Here is a 17,701-nt window from a genome sequence, read left to right as displayed (position 1 = left end):
GTAATTATTATCAAATGCGTAAGACCCTTAGTGATTTAAACTGAACTGTAATTTCTTATGAAGGAACAATCGAGAGCTACTGTCGATTTCATTTATATGCTTTTTTGGGGGAAATTAACAAACAGACGGTGCCAAAATGCCAGATTCAACTAAACAAACAAATAGGGGAAAACACTAAATAGCTAAACCCTAAAGGCGCGTAATAAAATATTAAGAAAAATTAATTAGTACCTAACCATATGAAGCCAAACATCTTTAGGTTAAATTGAATTTTAGTGTTCAAAGAATTTTTTTGCTAAAAAAATGTTTAAAGTTTTCAACGCTGTTAAGTACTTTGACTGTAACTGTCGTTAAATTTAGCCGCCATCTGACACGTGGCACACATATAAAATTCGAAAAAATTATTTAAAAGATACAACTTTAGGTGCCTAAAATATACATCAAATTGACTTTTGGAGCCTAAAGAATTTTTCATTAAAAATAAGTGACTAACGTTTTTTCCGTTACACTTTTAGATGTCTACTGTTATATTTTTTATTTTTTAATAATTCAAATATTATTTTAAAAAAAATAAACCCTTGCGTCATCCCTCTCCCTCCTTTCTCCTCACCTCTGACGACAACGAATGGTCACCACCAACTGGATTTTGTTCAGAGTAGGGCAAGGAACTCAATGGTGATGAATGTATAACATACGACCAGCTGTAGTAGTCAAAAAATAGTAAAGGAAAACTTAGAAAACTGACGATCATTTGCAACGCTTTTTACGACAATCGGTGTAGTTTCACGGTCGGTGGAGGATTGAGTTTTAGTCGTGGCGACGAAACGGCTCTGATGGTGTCAACGGTGGAATTTTGATTTTTTTAAAATATAATATTAATTTTTTTAAATAATTTTTAAAATTTTATATGCATTACATGTGTCAAATAACAGTCAAATTTAACGGTCATTATGATCCATGCACCTAAAAGTGTAACGTTGAAAACATAAGACACCTATTTTTAGCGCAAAATATTTTAGGCACCAAAAGTCAATTTGAGGTATAGTTTAGGCACTTAAAAGTGTATTAAACCTTAAAAAATAAAAAAAATATAACGGTAGACACCTAAAAGTGTAACAGAGAAAACATTAAGCACTTAAAATTGTAACAAAAAAACGTTAGACACCTATTTTTAACGAAAAATTCTTTAGACACCAAAATCCAATTTAAGATATATAGTTTAGCACTCAAAAGTGTATTAAGACAAAGGATAACTAGTTATCAATTTTCTCCCAAAAGTTTTACCCATATGGACTCTTCTCTTTTTATTTTTGTTGGGCTTGGATGGTTCTATTGAAGTTTCTGAGTTAACAAACATAAAAATAACTGGAAGCAGAAGATCCAGAAGAAGTACCTGATTTTTCTAATTATTAATTCATCATCAAAAGGAACTACTCCTGCAGCATGTTTCTTTTTTCCCTCTTAGTTAAATTTCTAGTTATGAAAAAAATAAAGATTATAAAGAAAAGATATGCGAGAGGGTTTTTTTTAATACAAATCCTAGTCGTTTTCTTTCTCTTCCTCTCTCTTCTTTCTTTTCTTTTTTACAGTTTGTGTTAATTTTATTGATCAATTCAAGTTTTTCTTCTTTAATTTTGTTTAAACGGTGGCGACACCAGTTTTGATACTGGTTGACGCCCACCGATTGTCTTTTTTCTCTATTTTTTGTTAGTTTTATAATAAGAATATGTTGCGAAACACGACTATCGGATAGAGCAAAATCGCAACTGATAATTTGAGAAAATAAAAATGAATATAAAGAAGACACAAATTTTACGTGGAAAACCCCTAAATAATATAGGGTAAAACCCACAGGCAACGGTAGAAGAATTTCACTATTACAACTTCTCTCGATCTAACAAGGAGAAAACAATAACAATTCTCTCTTGATAAAAAGGAGAAAACAACTCTCAAGAAAACTCTCTAAATTCTCTAATATTGGGAGAAAGCTAGAATGATTTGGGATGGTTTTAAAGCTAAATGAGCTAGGGTATTTATAGTTGAACCTTAAGGATTAATCTTATAAATACTCTAAAGTACAATGACCATCCTTAAGCTTCAACTCTAAATTTAGTCATTGTACTTTAGAGTATTTATAAGATTAATCCTTAAGCTTCAACTATAAATACCCTAGCTCATTTAGCTTCAAAACCATCCCAAATCATTCTAGTATTCTCCCAATATTAGAGAATTTAGAGAGTTTCTAAATTGTGATTTTACCATTGTCCAAAAATCAACATTTTCGGTGCATGCACCGAAAGCAAACCCATTTTCACCTTTGCACTGAAATTTAATGCTCTTTCTGAAAATCCACTCTTTTCAGCTTAATTACTTCATATATCATCCCCTTTCTTATTATTAACTTACATATACATGTTTAAACTCATTTATATTCATTTATCTTGTCTTTAACCTTAATATCCTCTCCTCTTCATTAACTTCAAGAATCATACCATATTTTTAACATGTTTTAAAACTCATTCTATCACTTCACATCTCTTAATTTAACCCTTGACAAGTCAAATTCAACTTCAAAATCTATTAACTCCTTCTATTTCAAAAATTCACTTAAAAACTCATTTTCTTTAATCTCTTCTATATCTTTCATCTTGTTGTTTTAGAACAAATTAATCTTTCCTTAAGCTTAATTATCCTCTAATGATCATAACCCAACCTTAAAATCAATAATTAATCCACAAGCAAAGAAACTCACCTTTGAGCTTTAAGATACGGGAGGAAGAAGAAGAAGACTGAAGAATGCTATGGAGAAATTATCTCATTTCCACATGCTTATTACCCTTTATAAAGGGAAATAAAAATCTTTCCTGAAAAATGACCATAATACCCTTGTTACTTCAAACTTTGTTATTTAAATCCAACATCAATACTTTTCATTTAAATCCCTAAACTTTCAATCTCTTCTGAGATTGGTCACTAAATTACCAAAATTCTATTTTGGTCATTGACCCGACTTTTGGGATGTTACAAATCTCCCCTCCTTAAGAAAATTCGTCCTCGAATTTTCACTGCATACCTTTATAATATCATGTCTTCTCATATTTTCATGTTGCTTCTCTTAATCTTTCCTGTTACCACTAGCAAACTTACTATTTTCCATACTCAATTCTTAATATACGTTCATATCTGTATAAGTCCATATAATATCATTCATTATATGGATAACAACCCTAAATCCTTATTCCTCAATATTATGGATCAATTGATCTTTTCCATCATTCTCTATGTGCTTTGCACATAATTCAAGATTTTGCTCATTTATTAATCATTGTCTGTATTACTATACACACAATCTTTTCCTATCCTTTTATTCTTTCTTTCCTTCAAAATCAAAATCTTCTTATACATATCATATCTTTTTCTTTAAAGTTCACATACTCTTTTCTTATCATTTATACTCATCTCTGATTACCGATCTTCATCGTATCTTCGTAACTTTGATAATCCACTTTACTTATAGAGAACTTCATTCTTTACCATCTCTTGTACTTGTATTTCCTTCCTTAAAGCCCCTTTTTAAAACATACAAATATTTATTTTCTTGCCTACATCATATCTATATAATCAGAATCACATCCAAATTCACATCACACTTAATTAATTTACCCTGACATTATCTTCTAATCCTTTAACTTCAATACCCTTACCATCACATGATTCTGTTAGTCAGCACCAATTCTTCTAATCTAAAGCATAAACCTCCATCGAACCATTCATATGCATTCTTTCCAGTCAAAATTATCTCAATAATAGTTTACTTAACTTATCAATCCACATTTATTCTTATACACTATGAAATTTTCGTTGTTCCAACCCAATATTCTAACTTCCTTTATCTTATAAAATGATCACCGATGTACCCATTCTTAAACTCTTCTTATCAATCCTTAGCTTTACTCAAACATATGAATCCTCACCTTCTTCACCATGTCACATTATTATGATCAAAATATACAACTGTATCCAGATCCACCTTATCTTTAGTTATCTTATCCTGACAATATCTCAAAATCTTATAATTCCAATACATTTTCCATCACATGATCTGGTTAGCCAACGCTAACTCTTTCCATCTAGAATGCAAGCCATTATTATATCTACACTCTTGCTTATACACGATATTATATCTTTGTTTCAAATTCATATCTTTGATTCCATTTATCTTATAAACTGATCACTAATTCACTTATTCTTGAACTTTTCTACAAATTCTAATCACATCGTTAGATCTTTTAACTTTCTTATGGTGACACTTGTTCACCATATTCTATCTTATTCCTGTAATAACAAAACTATTACATATCACTTTTCCGGTTCAAAACAGTAAAGACCTTATATCACTATTCAGATATGATTTCAACTTTTTGAAATCAACCTTTGACCTTTAAAGGCACTTCCTGAGGTGTCCGCTATTCATCCTGCCTGACCAGGGCAGGTGAATAGCTACAACAATCAGGAATATCACCTTTCACTTTATTTCAGAATTATCATAATCATACTTCTATTATAACTTAGTAATTTGATTATATTAGCAAGACAACACAATCCTTACACTATCAGATCAGAAATTTTCACTTTATGTTGGCATGTACACATTTTTAAAACTCATTTGACTTTGGTTTAAGCCTAGAATCGCCTAAACCTTACCTCTGATACCATTAAATATAACACCCCCAACCCGTACCCGACCCGGATACGAGTCTGAGGTGTCACATTGACTACTCAAAACATTTACTTTTACAAAATACCCAAGATTCAGTTTGATATTTCTAATAAAACCATTTATTTTCTATGATATAAAACATATGCTTTTACAAAACTGATCAGAGCGTATCTAATACAAATCTTTTAATTACATGCCAACTAAATTCTATATATAACAAAATACATGTTATTCATTTAGGTTCTGATCTGACCTTCGGTAAGGAGAAACTAACCTGTCTTGCTCCTATTCCTGCTTTCCTGAACCTAAGTGTGAAACACTCACACGCTAAATCATAGACTTAGTGAGACATATAAAACATATGTAAATTATCAAATGCATGTACATATCATGTAATACAACGTCATACTGGTATACATACTTTTTCATGTAACAATTACATACACACATGCATATCACTATTTATGTTTTCTCATACTCTTATATGATTATCCTTTCTTTCTCTTATCTCTTGTTCATATGATCTCTTATTTTCATATTCTATATCTTATAACATGTTCTTACATCATCATATGAGTCCTTGATATTCATTCATATATATACCTTAACATATATTCATGTACATCCCATAACAAATGCCATAACTCATAACACACATTCTTTCCTATAACATATACACACAGTCACATATATCATCATATAAAACATGTAACACATTTCCCATTGCAACTCACATTTTATCGTTATCTTTTTGGTTAGCCCATGCACACTACTGAGAACTTAAGGTATGTGAGTACATAGAGGTTGTGCACTATACTGTCACCACAGCTCGTATAATTCCCACTAGGGGCGCGTAGAATTTGTCCCAAAGGACCACGTAGATGTCCCGAATGACCACTTATAACATATATGTCCCGAAAGACCACTATATCCCAAAGGACCGCGTAGACCCTCGACTCTTGGCATGCCAACTATACCTATAGCTCTCATAACACATGACATGGACATTATCTTTTACCTCATTACACATTCACATATTCATCACATAGTCACGTAGTTTACTTTCACGTAACATTTTTCCATGAAATTGACATTCACGTATCACATAACTTTCCACTTGTACTTGTATTCTTTTTTTCATATAGCTCATAATTATGATTCTTATCTCATAACATATATTCACATCACTCATATAACATACATAGCATATCGTGTAACGTTCTCATAGAAACACATATGAGTCATATCACTTTCACATATATTTTATCATATATCTTATCTCTTATGATCATATAACCTATTATCACGCATACATGCATTCACAAGGTTCACATATAAAGATACATTCAACAATTAAACCTATGCATTTACTCATATACTTCTAGCACCATATTATTACAGGATCATGCTCAGGTACTCTTAAACATCATATCATACTACACTTATATTATTGTACTCATGTCATCTATTATCGGAATTAAACTCATCGCAAGTCTTAATTCCATAAACATCATGTACACTTAATATCATGTACTCACCTGGTCTCACTAGTCAATACCGATCTGTTATCTTTTCCTTGATCGATCTTATTTGCCAAGTTCCAGAACTTGTTTAGGCTCTGAATCTACATAGTAATTCATTGATACTAATCAGTATATTAATTAATATATTCTAAACTATCATTTCTTGGGCTAAAAGAAGAGCCATTTTTATCTTTTAATGAAGGTATGCATCGATGCACCACACCCTGCATCGATGCATAAATCCTATTCGATGTTTACATTTAAGGGGGTGCTTCGATGCACTGATGGCATTCGATGTTCGTATTTTAGAAGAGTGCATCGATGCACTTCAGGTGCATCGATACACCTTGAACAATTTCTGGGATTTACCCTTGATGCATCGGTGCACATTGAATGTGCATCGATGCACATAGCCCAGAATTCCAATTTATACCTGAAAATCCACTCTTTTCAGCTTAATTACTCCATATATCATCCCTTTTCTTATTATTAACTTACATATACATGTTTAAACTCATTTATATTCATTTATCTCGTCTTTAACCTTAATATCCTCTCCTCTTCATTAACTTCAAGAATCATACCATATTTTCAACATGTTTTAAAACTCATTCTATTACTTCACATCTCTTAATTTAACCCTTGACAAGTCAAATTCAACTTCAAAATCTATTAACTCCTTCTATTTCAAAAATTCACTTAAAAACTCATTTTCTTTAATCTCTTCTATATCTTTCATCTTGTTGTTTTAGAACAAATTAAGTTTTCCTTGAGCTTAATTATCCTCTAATGATCATAACCCAACCTTAAAATCAATAATTAATCCACAAGCAAAGAAACTCACCTTTGAGCTTGGAGATACGGGATGAAGAAGAAGAAGATTGAAGAATGTTCTAGAGAAATTATCTCCTTCCCACGTGCTTATTACCCTTTATAAAGGGAAATAAAAATCTTTCCTAAAAAATAACCATAATACCCTTGTTACTTCAAACTTTGTTATTTAAATCCAACATCAATACTTTTCATTTAAATCCCTAAACTTTCAATCTCTTCTGAGATTGGTCACTAAATTACCAAAATTCTATTTTGGTCATTGACCCGACTTTTGGGATGTTACAATTTCTATCTTTATTCATTCATCTTCTTTGTCTATCTTCTTTAGTTTTCGTTTATTTTCATTGTCTTAATCTTAATATTGTGTTCTTATCTTAATTTTCTAGTCACTTTCTTTCCCATTCAAAGCCCTAGATTGCGACAACAGTTTAATCAATCTTTCATCTTGTTCTTTGATTGAGTCTAGACCCATAGACTTGATTCTTTAACTATTCATCACTCTGTTGCCATCCCTATCATGGGATCATTGAAAAGTCTTCAATATCATATGAGAAAAAGGTCATTATTGTTGGAGTCAACAACCAGTCGATGTGTGATAGAGGTGATGAATGAAGGATAACTAGGATCATAACCAAACGAAGCGAAAAATAAAAAAAAGAACATAGATTATAAATGAATTTAGATAAATTTAGATAAAAAGATATTAGTGGTCCATGTACTTTAAAATGATAATATTTTCGATTTATTATATCAATCTGAAAGAATTTTCTTATAACATAGTGATTTACATGACACATTAATTATATATTTTGTTTATTATTATTTGTGATGCTAATGCTAATACTTTTGTTTTGTAATAGTTTCCCTACAAAGGTATCTTTCAAAACTATTGGAAATCTCTCGTAAAATAAAAAGTGAGTAATTAGTCTCTTGAATTTTGGTTCAATTTTTACATTGAATTTAAGAAATACTTTTTTTTTTTTGGAATTTAAGAAAGACCTAGTTAAAGTTGAAGAATGGGGGCAAAGGACTGAGATTGGCAAAATGAAACGAATTGTCGCATTTCGGCACGACCATATAGAATGACTTTTTTTAATCATATTTATATATTATATAAAAAAAGGGAAATTAAAGGGTAGAATACAAGGAAACAATAAAATTCCCCTAGAGCCAATTAAAGAACACGATGAAGCCTTATCCTTTAATTCATAAATTTACACTTTGAGGTTTCTTTCAACTCCTATATAAAAAAACAAAAAAAAAACAAAAAAACAAATATCTAATGCCAAAACTATGGATTCAAAACATAGGAGATGAAAAATGATGGCATATTAAGGATGGCAACAGATTGGGTTAGGGTCGGGTTTTTGGTAAACCCAACTCAAAAATTTTATATCCTCCACCTAACCTAACCCGATCCAATCTAAAAAATATATACTCTATCCTATTTCGACCCGATCCAAATTTTTAGAGTATAAATCCGACCTGACCGGACTAGATCGGATATAAAATAAGGACTTAATTAAAATAATAATAAAATTATGGAAAATACATTATTATCCTCGGATCGGGTCGGATTTTTTTCACCCTCCACCCGACCCGACTTTACCCCTTAAAAAACTCGACACGAACCCAATTTGTTTTTAAAAAATATTCGACACTATAAGGTCATATTAGATTAAAACCCGATGAATTCGAGTTAAATTGCCATCTTTAGGGCATATAATTACCAAAGGAAAAAAAACATTCTAAGAAGGCAATTATTGCTTTAGCCTCTCTTCTTAAATTACATGTGTAAAAATTGCATGTATATATTTTCAATCTGTTTATCTTTTTAGCATTTTCAAGACGGTTTTTCATTTTTTTTAAATAGCAACAGAAAATATCAAATTAAACTAAAAATTATTATTCTAAAGGAAAATTCTCCTCCAAGAGTGAAAACTTTTCCTAGTAAAAGCTTATTAAAAGATGAAGATAAAATATCTTTTTTCAATACAAAATTGATAAGAATATAAAGAAAATAAAGCAGATTCTCTCAATGATCTTTATCTTTTATATTTTCCGCGTAAATTTCAAGGGGAAAAAAAGAGTAAACAAAACAATTTAAATGCATAGGACGAATGCAAAATTTGTTCAAACATCAGACTTTTTCTTTGTATTGATCCAGTCATTTAGATGAACGAACTATGGATATCATCTTTTATAAACTTGAATAAATTTTATTTGAGTTTCTATTTAATAATAAAATATTTTATTCTTATTTATTTGAAAATGAATTAATGTAAAAAAACAACAACAAAATTAAAAGAAAACAATATACGCAAATGATCAATCATTATGTTTACGTTCACAAGGAACATATGATCAATAAAGTTTACATGGATGTAATCGTGTATGATGCACGTTTACGAACTGTAGTTAGGGCTGTAACATCAGGTAATCGCACAGGTTTCAGTCGGATCTCAGCAGTTCGGGTAAAATCGGGTACATGTCAACTCAGGTTGATTTGACACCAGATCCAATTCGGGTCATTTTCAGTTCGGATCGATGTCAGTTCAGGTAAAAACAGTTCAGGTCCCAAGCAGATAAAGACCAGGTTAATTCAGGTTCGGGTGGACTTCAATCGGATCTCGTTCAGATCGGGTCACATCATTGACAGATAAAATTCAGGTCGGATGTTTATCGGATACGGATTGAGTTCAGGTCGGGTCGTTTTTATTTTTTGGATTAATTATTTTGTCATCTTTCATGATTGGTGAATTGCAAGTTGTAATTGTATATGATTTCGAGTAAATTAAGAGAAAAATAAATATTCATGGATCAATTTTGTAAAAAATATAAATTTAATGACAAAATTGAAGAAATGTAAAATTAAAAATAAAATCTTAAAATATAAATTAAACAACACCCATAGGTAAGGGACTAAATCGAAATAAATTTAAAATGTGAGGTTTAAATTAATATAAAAAGGACTAAATTAAACACATTTAAAAAATTATGGGCCAATTACAAAAATATAAATAAATAACAACTAACAATGGAATATGTAAATATAAATTTAAGGACTAAATTGAATACACATAAAAGTGAAAGACTTAAAATTGAAATAAATTAAAAAACACAAAAGAATTAAATCGAAATAAATGCAAAATGTGAAGAAATAATGAAAAATATACTAACTTGCATTCATTTTAAAAAATTGAAAAATTATAATATATATATATAATATAAAATTATATATAAACTATATTTATATTATAAACTATATAATTATTATAAACTATATATATAAATTATATTTATGTGAACTATATTTATAAACTATGTATATAAAATTATAAACTATATAATTATTATAAGCTATATATAAAAATTATGTTTATGTGAATTATATATATAAACTATGTATATAAACTATATATGTATAAACTATAAAAAGTATATAGTTTATAAAATATTATTTATATTAATATAGTATATATATATATATATATATATATATATAAACTATATATGTATAAACTATATAAAATATACAGTTTATATGTTATAATTTATATTAATATAGTATATATATGTATGCATTAGTCTATTTAGAGTTTAGGGTTTCTATAAACTATATACTTTATTACTTTATATAGTTTATGCATAGTATTTCTATAAACTATATAAGTAATTTACTTTATATAGTTTATATATATATATATATATATATAGGTATATATATAGTTTATATATACTATACATGGTTTATATATACATTAGGGTTTAGGGTTTATAATTTAGGGTTTAAGGTTTATATAAACTATATACTTTATTACTTTATATAGTTTATGCATAGTGTTTCTATAAATTGCATCGAATTAAAAATTTAAGAAGATATTTACAATTAAACCATGACTAAAATGAAAGAAATTAAAAATCAAATAAAAGTGGAAAAATGATGATTGTTGGAGGAGCATGAGCCTAATTAACCCAAAATATCTTGTTGGACACTATATTTGGTGCCAACTTCCCAAATTTTTCTATTCCCTCTAAATTTCCCAATTTTCCTCTAAATTCCCAATTTCCCTATATTCTCAAATTTTCCTAATTTCCCTCTAAATTCCCAAATAAAATCAAAATTTTTCTCACAAAAATCTTTCTTTTAAAAAGTTTTCTCCCACCACTCACTTTGAATAATATATATATATATATATATATATATATATATATATATATATATATATATATATAATTAAACATAAGTGACTAAAATAAAATATTCTAAAATTAACATTAACATTTAATAATTATGCACATTAAAGAAAGAAGGGAAAATTAAAAATAATTAGAGTTTATATATAGGACGTTAATGAAGTTTGGAGTCTTCTTGGAGAAGACAATATCTTGCCATTGGATCTACTTTTGATCCAAGGGTTAGAATTTGTTGGTACCTTTAGCCATGGATCAGTGACATCACACCACCTAAAAAGTTAGGCCAACATTTAGTGCTTTGTCTCCTTTCAAAAACCAAAGTCAAAATTTTTCCCTCATACACCAAAAAAATCGACGACTAAGAGTAGTTTAGGGTTTATTTGTTTTTTTATTAAATGCATATATTTGTAATACATGTAGGCTAATTATTAAATGTTAATGTTAATTTTAGAATCTTTTCTTTTAGTCACTTATGTTTAATATATATATATATATATATATATATATATATATATATATATATATATATATATATATATATTATTCAAAGTGAGTGGTGGGAGAAAACTTTTTAAAAGAAAGATTTGTGTGTGAAATTTTTTGATTTTATTTGATAATTTAGAGGGAAATTAGGAAATTTTGAGAATATAGAGAAATTGAGAATTTAGAGGGAAATTAGGAAATTTAAAGGGAATAGAAAAATTTGGGAAGTTGGCGCCAAATATAGTGTCCAACAAGATATTTTGGGTTAATTAGGCTCATGCTCCTCCAACAATAATCAATTTTACACTTGTATTTGATTTTTAATTTCTTTCATTTTAGTCATGGTTTAATTGTAAATATATTCTTAAATTTTCAATTCGATGCAATTTATAGAAATACTATGCATAAACTATATAAAGTAATAAAGTATATAGTTTATATAAACGGTATAGTTTATATTTATATTATTTTTCATTTATGTTATAATTGTTAGATAATTGTTTGTACAAAATTAAACAGTATAGTTTATATTTATATTTTAGAGAATTAATCACGTTTAATACTAATATTCATTTATTATCAAATTAATTATTATTTTATTGCCAAAATTATTTATATTATTAATGTAAACCGTTAATATATATTACATAATAAATACTTTTATTATTAATATTATTTTTTCTTTATATAAATTAAACTATATAATTTATATAAATTAAACTATATTAATTTTCCTTTGCATTATTAATAATTTTTTTATCTAATTTACATTTAAATAATTTTATTAATTTTATTAATTTTAGTAAATAATTTTATATAATAGGTCTATTTATTAATATAATTATCATAATAAATATTTTATTATAACATTTAAAAAGTAATCATACTAATATTTTAATTACATTATAAGTTAAAAAACTGATAATTTATAAGATTTCCATGGTAATATATAAGTCAGATAAATATCAGATCAGGTCATTAACAAGTCGGATCATTTACATGTCAGGTTAAAAACATGTGAGGTTGAAAACAGGTCGGGTAATACCAGTTATTTACCAGGTCAATCTCGGGTTCGGGTTCATATTAGTCGGATGCAGTTTGGGTTCGGGTATCATATTTTCGGTTCAATTCAAGTTCAGGTCGGATGCAGGTCGGGTTCGGATCCAAAATTTTAAGGTCCAAATCGGGTTCAGATCACACCAGTTCCGACTCAAGTCGGTTTCGAATCACCACAGTGCAGGTCAAAAATTTTTTTGACTCGAGTCGATTTCAGTCAGTTTTACAGAGTCATAAATGTAGTGCGAAAGATGAACTAATAATTTTCTTTTAAAAATCAATATAAAATTAATAATTGAATTGAATTTGATTTGATTGATATTGTTTTTGATATAATATTATGAAATTTATTATTATAAAAATTTAATAATTTAATTAACATTTACCTTGAAGTACGAGTAATTTGATTTAATAATGAACATTAAAAAATATACTACATAAAAGTGAAATTGATAAATATAGAAACATTAAGGTTTTTTTTATCTAAATATCACACAATAAATTATAATATATAAAAATAGCACCCTTAGTCGAATATATATTAAAATAGCATCCTTTCGAAGTACGAGGTAAGAAGGCGCGTTTCGAGAAACATGCCTTGTGGATGCGGCAATGTAACACCCCAAATTCTAGGTTAGGAGTTTTGGGCCAATCCAAATTGGGTATTAAATTAATTTCCTAAGAAGCTTGGACCCAAGATTTAGTGAATTTGGGCTTGGTTTGTACCCTTAGTTGCATCTCAGGACTCTGTCTTTGAAGCTACATGTTCTGTTTGTTTAATTTAGAAGTTTTTTTTTATATCTGTCAACGGTGGAGAGCAGCCTATAGTGTATTGACAATTTTAGCTCCCTTAAATATGGGAAAGTATAAACTGAAACTGTTGTATCCCTTATCTCCTTTTCATGTTGGATGTCATATTTGTTTGCATATTAGTGTGAGATTTGGAGAGGGAAAGTGTCAGGATAGTATGAAGTATCTACCACTCTGCGATAATTGGTCGGTGATCGCTGACGAACTTGTCCGAATGTCTCAGTGGACTTTAATTTTCGGAGTGGACTATTAATGTTGTCGTTCTTCCTTCATGTATGTTGTTATCAATTAATTCAGCTTGCATGCTTATAAGTCTATCTAGAGCTGCTTGGTAGCGTGCCTCTTAAACATTATCAATCTCAAATCACATTTAATTGTCTATACGAATAATTATCTATGACATGGGGGTGAGGCTTCGAACTTGTCATCTTATCTTCTCAATATGATGGATTCCATGTTGCAGTTCTTGTTGTTTGTGACTTGTGGATGTTTCTGGGCTTTAAAAAAGATGCTAATACATGTACTTTTTGTTGCCTATAACTTTGTCTTTGCATTTTGGCCAAAACATGCAAAGGGAAGCAACCCGGTGCAGCAGTGGTTTTCATCCTTCCCAAACTTCTGAACTGATGGAATGATTAAGTCTCTAGGTGAAGTTGCCGTAAATAATTCAGCCGAGGGCTCTCCTTGAAGAAGTAATCCTATTATATTATCAATGAATAATGTGTATATATAAGAGAAGTGGCTGATTATGGTAGGGATGGGGTCTGCATAGAATTAAGGGATTAACAGCCATGGAGGATGTAGATGCTTTGGAAGAGCACAAATATTTCCAGAATGTCAACCTGTCATGGTTGGTCATCTTCCATGCTTACACGCAGTTAAAATGACCCACGAGAAAATACAGTGGAGAACTTGTGTTGCCTTTTGTGTAAATAATGTTGATGTGAATATGCAAGAGATGATACTTGCAATCAGCTCACAGCTACTGTGTATAATTTTGATCCAGAGTAATCTATTATCATATCAATTTTGTATATACACTATGAAAAGAGGACTTAAATTCTTTTATAGCTTTGCTTCCCTCTTGGTTCGATATTTCTCAAATCTCAACACTTAAATAATTCACTGTTTCAACCTATTACTCAGATGCATGATTGAGCTCCCTTTAATCTTCGGTGTTACAGTTCATTTATGGACTGCTTTTTTTTTATATATATAAAATTATTGCGTATGCTCGGTGTGATGCAGGAAGATCCTGCAGTTTTTGTTTGCCATAAAAGCTTAGGAGAAAGGGTTGAGAAGGTGCGCTGGTAAATGCTGCTCTGATAACATTCTAACGTTCGCATTGGCAATGCCGTCCAATGGCTTTCGTCTGCAATCACAGGCATTGCTTTTAAGGCTTGCTGGTCTACTTCTCATCTTTTATCAACCCTCATATGTATTCATAATGAATCTCTAATCTTTTAATATTATTAAACATACCTATCTATATTTTATATTTCAATAGTATGCAGCATTCCTTATTAAAATAATAGAATGAATACTATATATTATTATAATAAATAATATTTGGATGTATCCATACTATATTTAGTATATATGATGATTTATAAATAATTAATATTACGTGAATATATTTTTATTGAAAAATAATTAAAAATTCATTCAGTCTAAATTTTAGAGATCCATAGTTAGTGAACATTGTTATCCTATTGTCATGGTCAACAACATTTCATTTAATATAACTCAAAACATATGTAATATATCTTTATATTGTTTGTTAGTGGTTAACCCTATTGAAAGCATTATCCAGTCCTTTCCAAAGGGGGATTAACAAAGCAGTTCAGCTTTTCACATCACATTTCATTTAAACAAAATATGGAAATTTTAAATAATTTAAACCGAATTAAAATGAAATAATTCAGGTTTTAGTCAAAACAAAAGTTTTCATTAACCGAGCTACGAATAGATTTAGTTCAGCTTAAACAACTTATGTTTCTGATAAAATTGACTGTTTTTCCACCTACACTTCTGAAATCTATATATTATAATTAAACAAAAATAGAAAAAAGTGGGTTAAACCGACGGCAAGCTACATGCTCAAACTTTCCAACTGATTTTGTAACGTACGATGCAGCTTTCATGGCATAGTTGAAACTAAATGAAGAAATTAAGAAGAGCCCTACACGATCTCATAAAAAGAACATACATTTCTTTGTTGCACATAACTTGTAAGAAGAAACGAGGTTTTGCATGCTTTTGGGGTATTACCAGTTAGCAGAAACCAAGGAAAGAAAGATTTCTTTTCTGCCGCATGTGTTTGGTATTGCATTTCTTTTGAGACAGAAGCAAAGAAAGTAGGGATTTTGAAAGGGGGGAAAATGTTGGAAAGAGCTGCTAGCAATGCATATTCATGGTGGTGGGCTAGCCATATCAGAACAAAGCAGTCAAAATGGTTGGAGCATAATCTTCAAGGTATGATATTTTGATACTTTATGCATGAGGAGGAAGAGATGAAATTTGGGTATGATTTTCGATTTCTTTTTTATTTATCGATAATTTTGATGACGAGTTCTTATAATTCGTTGAATTTTGACTATTTATGGGACTTTTTATGTGATCAAAGAAAAAATACAAATAAATTTGCAGATATGGAGGAAAAGGTAACATCTGTGCTTAAGCTCAATGAAGAAGATGGAGATTCCTTCGCAATTCGAGAAGAAATGTACTTCAGAACTCTATTTTGAAAACCAGACCAGACCGGACCGGACCGGCCGGTTCAATCGGTTCAACCGGGAAACGTTCTTTAGTCCGGTTCAATCTAAACCGGTTGAACCACTATTAGTGAACCGACTAGAACCGCTGAACCGTTCGAACTGGACCGGCTGAAAATCGGAAAAAACCGGGATTTTTGTTTTTTTTTTAAAAATTAAACCAAACAACGTCGTTTGTTAAACGAGCCAAATCGAACTCGAGTATTGCTGAGCTCGACTCGAACTTGAAAACTTTAAAAGTAAGCTCAACTCAACTCAAACTCACAAGCTAAAAATTATCAAGTTCAACTCAAACTCGAAATATAATATTGAAACTTGAACTCAAAAATGCTTGAACTCAAAAAAAAATTAGAAGCTCGATTGAATCCTAAAATTCGAGCTTGATTGAAGTGAAAGAATAGTTCACTCAATGCTCACCAAAAGGCTCCATGATTTTGAATGTCAAATTACCTTATTATTTATAGAAGTTAGTTGTGGTGCGCTTCTATGTTTCTTAGCAATGTGAGATTGTTTTTGTTGAGTTAATCGATTGACGAAATTGGCCAAGAGGGGGTTGAATTGGCAATTAAAATTTTGGTGGAAGCTTTTGCAGAAAATTGAAAGAAATTGCACAGCGATTTAGAGTGGTTCGACTTTATCAACCAAAGTCTACGTCCACTACCTTAGCTATCCACACTAAGGATTTTCCAACAAATTTACTAATTTGTTCTTTCTTTTGAGGCCAAAGAGATAACCTTACAACTCCCTCAAGAATATACCCCAATTCTTGAGAACACTCTTTTCTCAAAGAGAAATACAAATTTGCAAATTTACAAGAAAAACCTCACAAGGCAAATATGTTTGCACAATTCTAGAACAAAGAAAGAACACTCAAGAATAAATACAATTGAGCACAATAAGTGTTCTTGAAAGCAAAATGAATATTGAATGAAAAATAGGCTTGAAATGCTCAAACTTGAGGTTTGATGCTTTCTCTTTGATTCTCTCTTGATTCTAATTGCTTGATGTTTCTTGTTGTTGATCAATGGCTTCTAAGCTTGCTTAAATACACCTTGAATCACTTCTGAACGTTGGGATAATTAGAGAAAATAATATAGCCGTTTTAGTGTGAAAACAATTAATAAAATAGTTTGGAGCGTGGGGGGAATCGGTACCCCCTATGGGGAATCGGTTCCCTAAGTGTAAAATTCAAATATTTCGGCCGTTATACAAGGGGGGAATCGGTTCCCTCCGAGCATACTGGAATTCTCGGAGCCAAACCATTCAGGGGGGAATCGGTACCCCCTTAGGGGGGAATCGGTTCC

General features: G+C 30.0%; 1 pseudogene; it reads left to right on the top strand.

The window, feature by feature from the left end:
* The first annotated feature begins 16,004 nt into the window (after positions 1 to 16,004).
* The window catches only part of LOC120216534, a 40,539-nt pseudogene continuing 38,842 nt past the window's right edge, over positions 16,005 to 17,701 (top strand).

This window comes from Hibiscus syriacus, unplaced genomic scaffold, assembly GCF_006381635.1.
Source record: "Hibiscus syriacus cultivar Baekdansim isolate YM2019G1 unplaced genomic scaffold, ASM638163v2 tig00110160_pilon, whole genome shotgun sequence".
Taxonomy (NCBI): domain Eukaryota; kingdom Viridiplantae; phylum Streptophyta; class Magnoliopsida; order Malvales; family Malvaceae; genus Hibiscus; species Hibiscus syriacus.
Note: the sequence above shows the minus strand (reverse complement) of the source record. Positions and strands in the feature narration are given on the sequence as shown.